At 42.1% G+C, this 8,061-nt stretch overlaps 1 protein-coding gene and 1 long non-coding RNA gene across 3 annotated transcripts in view; one reads left to right on the top strand and one right to left on the bottom strand.

The window, feature by feature from the left end:
* Nucleotides 1–615: 615 nt before the first annotated feature.
* LOC119487311 lies at nucleotides 616–3,548 on the bottom strand. The gene is made up of 2 exons (XR_005206685.1): nucleotides 3,324–3,548; nucleotides 616–2,426 (listed from the first exon to the last, which is right to left on the bottom strand). It is a non-coding gene; the product is annotated as an uncharacterized LOC119487311 (long non-coding RNA).
* Nucleotides 3,549–7,848: 4,300 nt separating this feature from the next.
* LOC119487512 (coiled-coil domain-containing protein 136-like) overlaps nucleotides 7,849–8,061 on the top strand; it is a 29,221-nt gene continuing 29,008 nt past the window's right edge. The window contains exon 1 of one of the 2 annotated variants that reach the window (XM_037768454.1): nucleotides 7,849–7,995. The gene's annotated coding sequence lies outside the window, so the exon portion shown is untranslated. The remainder of the gene's footprint in view (nucleotides 7,996–8,061) is intronic. The other variant, XM_037768451.1, reaches the window with a different exon arrangement.

Here is an 8,061-nt window from a genome sequence, read left to right as displayed (position 1 = left end):
GGTAGATGCCATTAGGAGCACCGGAGGACACAGAGACACATGATTTTTTTCATATTACCTGTCTCATTCACTACTGTCAGGATATAATGACCGTTTTATAAAAATAACTTTTTTTTAAATCACATTTGCTCCATTCTACCCACTGCGGCTTTAAGTACACTCTTCATTTATAAAACTTCAAATTTCTTTATTTTCCTTTTGGACATTTGCACCAGAATAATAAACCTTAGAAAAATGTAATATGCATACATTATCTAATAAGTTTCACTCAATATGAATACCACAAATATTTGCTGTTCTCTTACTACTAAATGGTCTCTCCTTCACCAGTAGAGGGTGTAGGCGCTGCACTGTTGACACATCAGAGACCAAGAAAACATATTGGAAGGCTGCAGCATCTCAAACAGCCTTCAAGGTAACCAACCAGATTTTGTGCATGTTTTATATCTAAATTATTCATTTCCATTCTTTCAAAATCAATGCCACCACTTCAGACAAACAATAAGACTACAACATCACAGAAGACCGAGACAACAGACTGTTGCAGTAATAACACAAGCAATGTGGAAGAGCAGTGCCCTCTACTGTTGTAACAAATTAACAGTGAAACTACAGTTTTTCTACACATTTTTACTATTTTTCTTAAAGTGCACGGCTCCATTGCAGCGTATTTCTGTATATTTTCCTTAATATTAAATCTAGGTCATATTGTATGCCCTGCTGTGTGTGTGTGTGTGTGTGACATCTTGGAGGCTGCCCTGGCCAACCTCAGCAGGAAGCTGGCTGACGAGGGAGGTTCGTCAGCTTGACTGACCTCACCTGGGCCTTCCAGGCTACGAAAGCTGCTCCAGGTGTTAAATCTCTCTCTCTCTTCCTACAGCCACATCCACCGGGCATCACTATCTTTTGGTTCTGCACCTTCAACACCTCCACAGCACATAATGTCACACATCCATGCACCATATTCATTTGCTGACATTACTGATCTACACACTCCATTGTACATTTGAGTTAACCGTAGTTTGATAGTGATGGTTGGTTTTACATATAACCTTGCGTGGACTCCCTTTTTGTCACTTTTCATGAGCCAGTTTGTGACAAATGGGGGCTCGTCCGGGATTTAAACCGGCGACCTTTCGCACCCCAAAGCGAGAATCATACCCCTAGACCACGGGACACCTAGTGGAGTGGAAATGCTTTCTGTAGACTGTGACTTGTGTGGTTCTCATCATTTGGTTTTTGGTACCCTGGATGCTAATGAGTAGAGAGAGATGGATTCAATTCAATCAGCCTTTTTCACAGAAGACATTTTGACTTGTCACACCCGTGTAAATGATGAAGTTAATGATGGCTGAATTTCATTTAGCTGCTTGGATTTCAGGGTCCTGGTATTGTGCATCCTGTCTCACTGTCACACTCAACTGGAACCCTTTCAATAGAGCAGAGTCATCGTTGGTGTTATTAGTAACGTCTGTGCTTTTCCTACTATGACAAGTTAAAATGTCTGCTGTGAGAAAGGCCCATGTTAATGATCCCTCTATCACACAGCCACAATAATACATGATGACACACCATGTGAAATATCACCTTTAAAATAACACATGACATGTCACACACACTCAGCATTGCTACTGCATGTCACTGTGACACAAACACACAGACAAAATGGAGGCCATGCACGGTTAAACTCAGCCGCACTGCAATGTGGGTCACCTGGCACAGCGGTGTGCACGCTTTATTCTGCGTGACTAGTGCCTGCCTGCATGCCAAGTGGAGGCACAGACACACGGTGAGATGTACAGGAACAGGAATGGGGATGATAGACAGATAGCTTAACTGGGGAATCTCTGGCACTCACACAGTGTTCCCGTACTTTATGAGAGCTTAAGTTTGAGAGTTGTGAGTTGTGTGCACATTTCTGTGTGTGTGTTTCGTGTATTTGTGGAGCAGCTAAGGGCCTCTGGGGAAAAGAAATACACAGATTGGTGTGACGCAGAGAAACACACATGCACACACCCACACACACACACACACAGAGGCTTAAAAATGGGGATTATGAGCTATATTTGTAGGTGTGAATGGAGCATTATTTCTCTCTTTCCTCTGTATTATGTGATCTGAAAAGTGAGTGCTTCCCTTTGATGTGTGCTCCGATCCTGTGTGTTTTCCACTGCGCTCTCTCTTGTGGCTCCTGGAGCTTCGTTTGGCCCATTCACTGGGCTCCATAATGAGCTGCTAATTATCCCAGGACCTCATCAAGTCTCTTTGGGCTCCACAGCTATAAGCCTCCTCTTCACACAGGTTGGCATGGTGACCGTAGGGGATGGAACCTGCATGGAGGAGGCCACTAAAAGGACCGCCGCCGCTTCACTCCTGCTCTCTTCTACTGAGGGGGAGTGAGAGGGACACACTTTTTTTTTTACTCCCTGGAAGACAAAAGAGAGAGGCGGAAGTGTGTGGATAGAATTAGCTTAACTAAAATTTTGTTGTGTTTATAAATACATTAGGGCTGTCACAGTTAACGCAATAATAACGCATTAACGCAAAATCGTTTTAACGCCACTAATTTCTTAAAGGCATTAACACAATAGACATTTCGGAAGGTTTTAGCGGGCTCAGTTTTAGCTAGAGTGAAGATACTGGCATCATATGAAAGTTAGAAACCTAAGGAATCGATTGGTACTAACCATGTCATACTAGCTTGTTGCAAAGGACGCTAAATAAGGCTCCAAACGCGCGCTACATTTTGGCGAGGAAAAGCTGGCATGGCCATTTTCAAAGGGGTCCCTTGACCTCTGACCCCAAGATATGTGAATGAAAATGGGTTCTATGGGTACCCACGAGTCTCCCCTTCACAGACATGGCCACTTTATGATAATCACATGCAGTTTGGGGCAAGTCATAGTCAAGTCAGCACACTGACACACTGACAGCTGTTGTTGCCTGTTGGGCTGCAGTTTGCCAAGTTATGATTTGAGCATATTTTTTATGCCAAATGCAGTACCTGTGAGGGTTTCTGGACAATATTTGTCATTGTTTTGTGTTGTTAATTGATTTCCAATAATAAATACATACATACATTTGCATAAAGCAAACATATTAGTCCACTCCCATGTAATAACAGTATTAAATACTTGACAAATCTCCCTTTAAGGTACATTTTGAACAGATAAAAAATGTGCGATTAATCACGATTAACTATGGACATTCATGCGATTAATCACAATTAAATATTTTAATCGAGTGACAACCCTAAAATACATATGTGAATGTTGTTTCAGTCACTCTGAGTGCATGAACTAATATTATGGGAAAGTTCTGACCTCTCTGGCAACTTCCACGCTGATTTAGACTCCTCTGGCAGCACTGGGCCCTTCCCATTTCCTGTTTATGGTGTCATGGAAACAGGTCCCTTCCTCCGCTTTTGCACTATAACATAAAAATGTACCCTGCATCTACAGCAAAGAGCCGCAGTCTCACACCGAAGCAGGCACAAGGTCTGCAGCTGTGACGCTGCGGTGAGTGTGACCAGAATTAGAAGCTCCTATAACGAATACACAGAAACAGCCGGCAGAAAATTCCAGATTTATGGCAACATTTATCATCAAGGTCACCATATAAATCACCACCTTAAAATGCCCTAAATCAAAGGCACCTCCAATTTCCTTTAGTTGCTAGGCAACCGGAGAGCGCCACAGTGATGCTCGGAGTTAAAGGCTGGCAGCCCGGTGGTGTAAAGAGGATTGTGGGGTGAATCACTGTCTTTTATAGCTGTGAGGTTCCATTACATGGCCAGCTGATGGTGACAATGATACACTGTCACTAGAGAGTAATTATACAGCCTGTTGATGCCTCTGGTGTATCCACAAGCAAATTATGTTAGCACAATGATTGTACAAGCAGCTGGACAAAGCAGTTAAACATTACAGTCAGTAGAATGGTTTGAGAGATTTAACAACATATGGTAGTTTTTCTTTGAGCGTTGATCATTTGGTTATTGGAGAAACTATAATTTAATTTTGCTCTTTCCATCAATGTCTATGATTTCTATTATATTTAAAGTCTGCATGCCGTATGTGATGTGATTGGTCTGTATGTGTCTGTGTTCAGGTCTCTTTCCTTAAAGGGGACCTATTATGCTTTTGTCCTTTTTCACGCTATATATATATATATATATATATATATACATATATATATATATATATATATGTATATATATATATATATATATATTTATTTTTTTTTGTGCATGTAAAAGGTCTGCAAAGTTACAAAGCCCAAAGTCCACCTCAAGGAAGTTACTCTCCCCCAACAGACACACTGCTCCTGAACTGCCTGAAACGCCTTGATAGAAGTGCCCCCTTTTCTTCTGTAACGCGGTGATGTCACAAAGTAACACATTTGCATAATACCTGCCTAGTGGTTAGTTTGGCACGCCCTCAAACAAAGCTAGTTAGAGTGGAGTTGGACCGGAGTGTGAAGAGTTTAGTTCAGTTGACCAATCACAACAGAGTCGGTCAGCTGACCAATCAGAGCAGACTGGGCTTTTCAGTAGGAGGGGCAGGAGCTCAAACAGAGCGTTTCAGAAAGAGGGTTAAAAGAGGCGCTGCAGCCGGTATGAGAAAGCGTTTTTTGAACATTACAGCATGTAAACATGTTCTAGTAGAAAAATACAAGTATGCACCTGAAAATAAGCATAATAATAATAGGTCCTCTTTAAAGCTTAATAAACCCACTATGGGGCCCTGATACAAAAATTTGTTTTTGGACCCCTTTGGACCCAGTCACGGTCCCTCCTCTGTGACACCATCCAGCCTGGTGTGAGTGTATTTTTGTTATTTTTCTGCCTTTTAGTATGAGTGATGTGTGCTAGGTGTGTTTTGGTGATGTCTGTCTGTTTGCTTGTATCCCTCCCCACTCTTGTCCTCTCTTTTTCTCACTACTCACCTGGACATAATCTGCAATCAACGTTCACCTGCAATCAGCACACCTGCCCAGCAATCAAGCAAGCTCCTCTTCAACTCATAAACCCTACTCCAACATCCAGTCTCCACCGGATCATTGCCATTCATGCGAGTGATCTTGCCAGTTTGTTTCCTGTTTATCTGTTTGCTTGCTTGCCTGCACGCTCGCCTCAACTAGCTGCTGCTCTTCAGGTAAAAACTACCAGCCACTTCAGCTCTCAACCCCCGAAACCGCCCTTTTTCCCTCACCACCGCCAACGCCCGCTTGTGATATCAAAAACTTTAACTAAAACCCTTCCCTTTTCACCAACCTGTTGGGTCCAGCCACAGAAACCCTGACAGACCCCCTGTTCCTCCTGCTCTCTGTGCATGTAATCCGTCACCTCCAAAGTCCTACTGCATTAAAAACACACTGCAGACAACATTATATTTCACCTGGAGACCTAATAAACAACAAGTACTTCCTGTCCCAAGTTTGTTCACAATTTCCTATAGGACTATGCACCATGTAAACACTAATAAACTAAATATGGGACATCTGGGGCCCTGAGGAAGTTGCCAGCTTTACTCTGTTGGTAATCTTTGATTGTACTTTATGTGCCCTGATGTTGTTTGTCTGCTTTTTATCTTAGTTGTTTTTCTTTTACTGTAACTTTTAACATCAACCAGCCCAGGGGTTGCAGATGAAAATTAGCCTTTTTATTTTTTTTAAATGAACAAATAGGAGTCTGCAGCCACGCTAGCTTCTCTCTGAGGATGTGAGGCACAACTGAGGTTGATGGGAATGTCTTTGCATATAATTGAAGCGAAATAGCATAGGGTCCCAAGGGGGTCTGTCAAGGCCGGGCGCTACAGCGGATCCTCGATCAAAGCTCCTGAAACTGCATCCGACAAACCACAAGCATCATCTGTGTTTCCCTTCTATAAATTTGTGAAATCGCACCTTGTTGATGGCGTGGTCCTTGCTAGTGAAACCAAAGTATTGGACAAATTGAAAACTTGACATGATAATAGTGCTAGATGAAAAGTCAGAGGATCACCAAAGTTCTTCATCCTTTTGGCACCATGAATATCGGTCCCAAGTTTTACAGCATTCCATCCAATAGTTGTAGAGACATTTCACTAAAAGACAAAAATGTTTACCTGCTATTTGTGCTTGACGAAAGTCAGTATGATTCATCCTCTGGGGACCATGAATGTCTGTACAAAATTTCACGGCAATCAGTCTAACAGTAGTTGAGATACTTCAATCTGGATCAAAGTACCGCCCAACGGACTGACCTCGCCATCCCTGGAGCCATGACTAAAAACTATCAGACACATGAATTCCACACATAATCATATTTATGATGCGCATTTTTGTGAAAATCCTTTTTAAACACTATCTAATGAAACCACTATTCCACTCAAGATTACATGAATGGAGAATGTAAAACCACAGCATTGCAAATACTTTAAGAAACTGTTGGCCCTTTGTGTGTTTGCGTCTGTGTGTGTCCATTTGTGTTACATGTCAATTACAGGCTCACATTCCTGAGGTCTACGCTGTAGCTGTGGGCGCTTCGAGTATGACTTATTGAATCTGGACAAAAACAAAGACCACAGTATGAGTGGAGAGATTCCCTGCACATGACCTCACAGTCTGTGGGACAGCTCGAGCAAACAGCTCATCTCAGACACACTCCTACCCCGCTTAATCAAGTGTGGTATTAGTATACTTATTTTAAACTCAAAATAAGAGAGTATACTTTCAGTTAGCCTTTTATGTACTTATCAGAGATATACTTAACAAAAGTATACATAAGTATACTTGGCTTATATTGACAAGTATACAGAAAAGTACACAGAAAAGTCTACGTATACTTGGCTCATACTGACAAGTATACAGAAAAGTCTAAGTATACTTGGCTCATACTGTTAAGTATACAAAAAAGTCTAAGTATACTTGGCTTATACTGACAAGTGTAAAGAAAAGTCTAAGTATACTTGGCTCATACTGACAAGTATACAGAAAAGTCCAAGTGTACTTGGCTTATACTGACAAGTGTAAAGAAAAGTCTAAGTATACTTTTAAGTAAGAAGATATACTTAAGAAAATTACAATTAAGTATTCTTGCCTTATAGGCCTACAGAAAGGTATACTTGACTTGTAGTTGTGCTTACTTTTTGATAGCGTAACCTATTAAAGTGTGCAAGCTACTTGTAGATCATTTTGGGAAAGGAAAGCTGAAGTATGGGTGGGTCACAAAGTGTAGCTTGGCAAATAGCTTTCCATCCCGCCTATCTGGTTCAGCAAGCAGTTTGAGACAAACAACAAGAACTATTTTAGAGTTTGACCATGATTTAATCTGGTATCTGCATTCCTTCTGCGCCCGTTCTGCTCCTGCCACACTAGAGTGACACGGGTGGATGGAAGCCAGACGTTGCCAGCTCATTATCAACACCTTGTCAGCCAACTCTCTCCACAGCTCTCCCATCCTGTCTGTGTGTGTTAAGGGGACTGTGGGATGACTTCACGTTGAAAGATGCCATCATGCTCAGCCACCTTGTCTGGGGGATTATAGCTGCCTGAGGAAAGAGCCACACAGAAGTGAGGGAAGTGCTTATAACTGGGCATCCATCCCTTTTATCCCTTGTTGTCTGTCGCTGAGAATCACTTGCTGTTCATCACAGGTACAAACAACCACATGTACAGACTTTCTGCCTCTTTCTATTTCCGTTACACCAACTTCTGCTTTTTTTTCTTAACATTTCCTCTTTCAGATGTCAGCAGGTTCCACGTGTGTGACTATATTATTTGTGTGTACATCTGCATGCACTTCCTGCTCTCTGACAGTGCTACTGTGATAGGAATATCCTCCTACCAGGCCAGCGAACGCTTAAACCTGTCCCTCCTTTCCTCTCTCTCTTTACCGCTGACGTATCTTCAGACTGTTTCACGGCACACCTCACATTTCTGGCTCCTTATGTAGGCATTTACTGCACAGACGTTGCCAGATGTGATAGCAGCTGAAGAAAGAGAAAGAAAGAGGTGAGAGACAGACAGACGGAGAAGTGTGTATGAACGGTAGTGATGAAAATGGAGGTGGTGGGTTTC

The sequence above is a fragment of the Sebastes umbrosus genome, chromosome 4 (assembly GCF_015220745.1).
Source record: "Sebastes umbrosus isolate fSebUmb1 chromosome 4, fSebUmb1.pri, whole genome shotgun sequence".
NCBI lineage: Eukaryota > Metazoa > Chordata > Actinopteri > Perciformes > Sebastidae > Sebastes > Sebastes umbrosus.
Note: the sequence above shows the minus strand (reverse complement) of the source record. Positions and strands in the feature narration are given on the sequence as shown.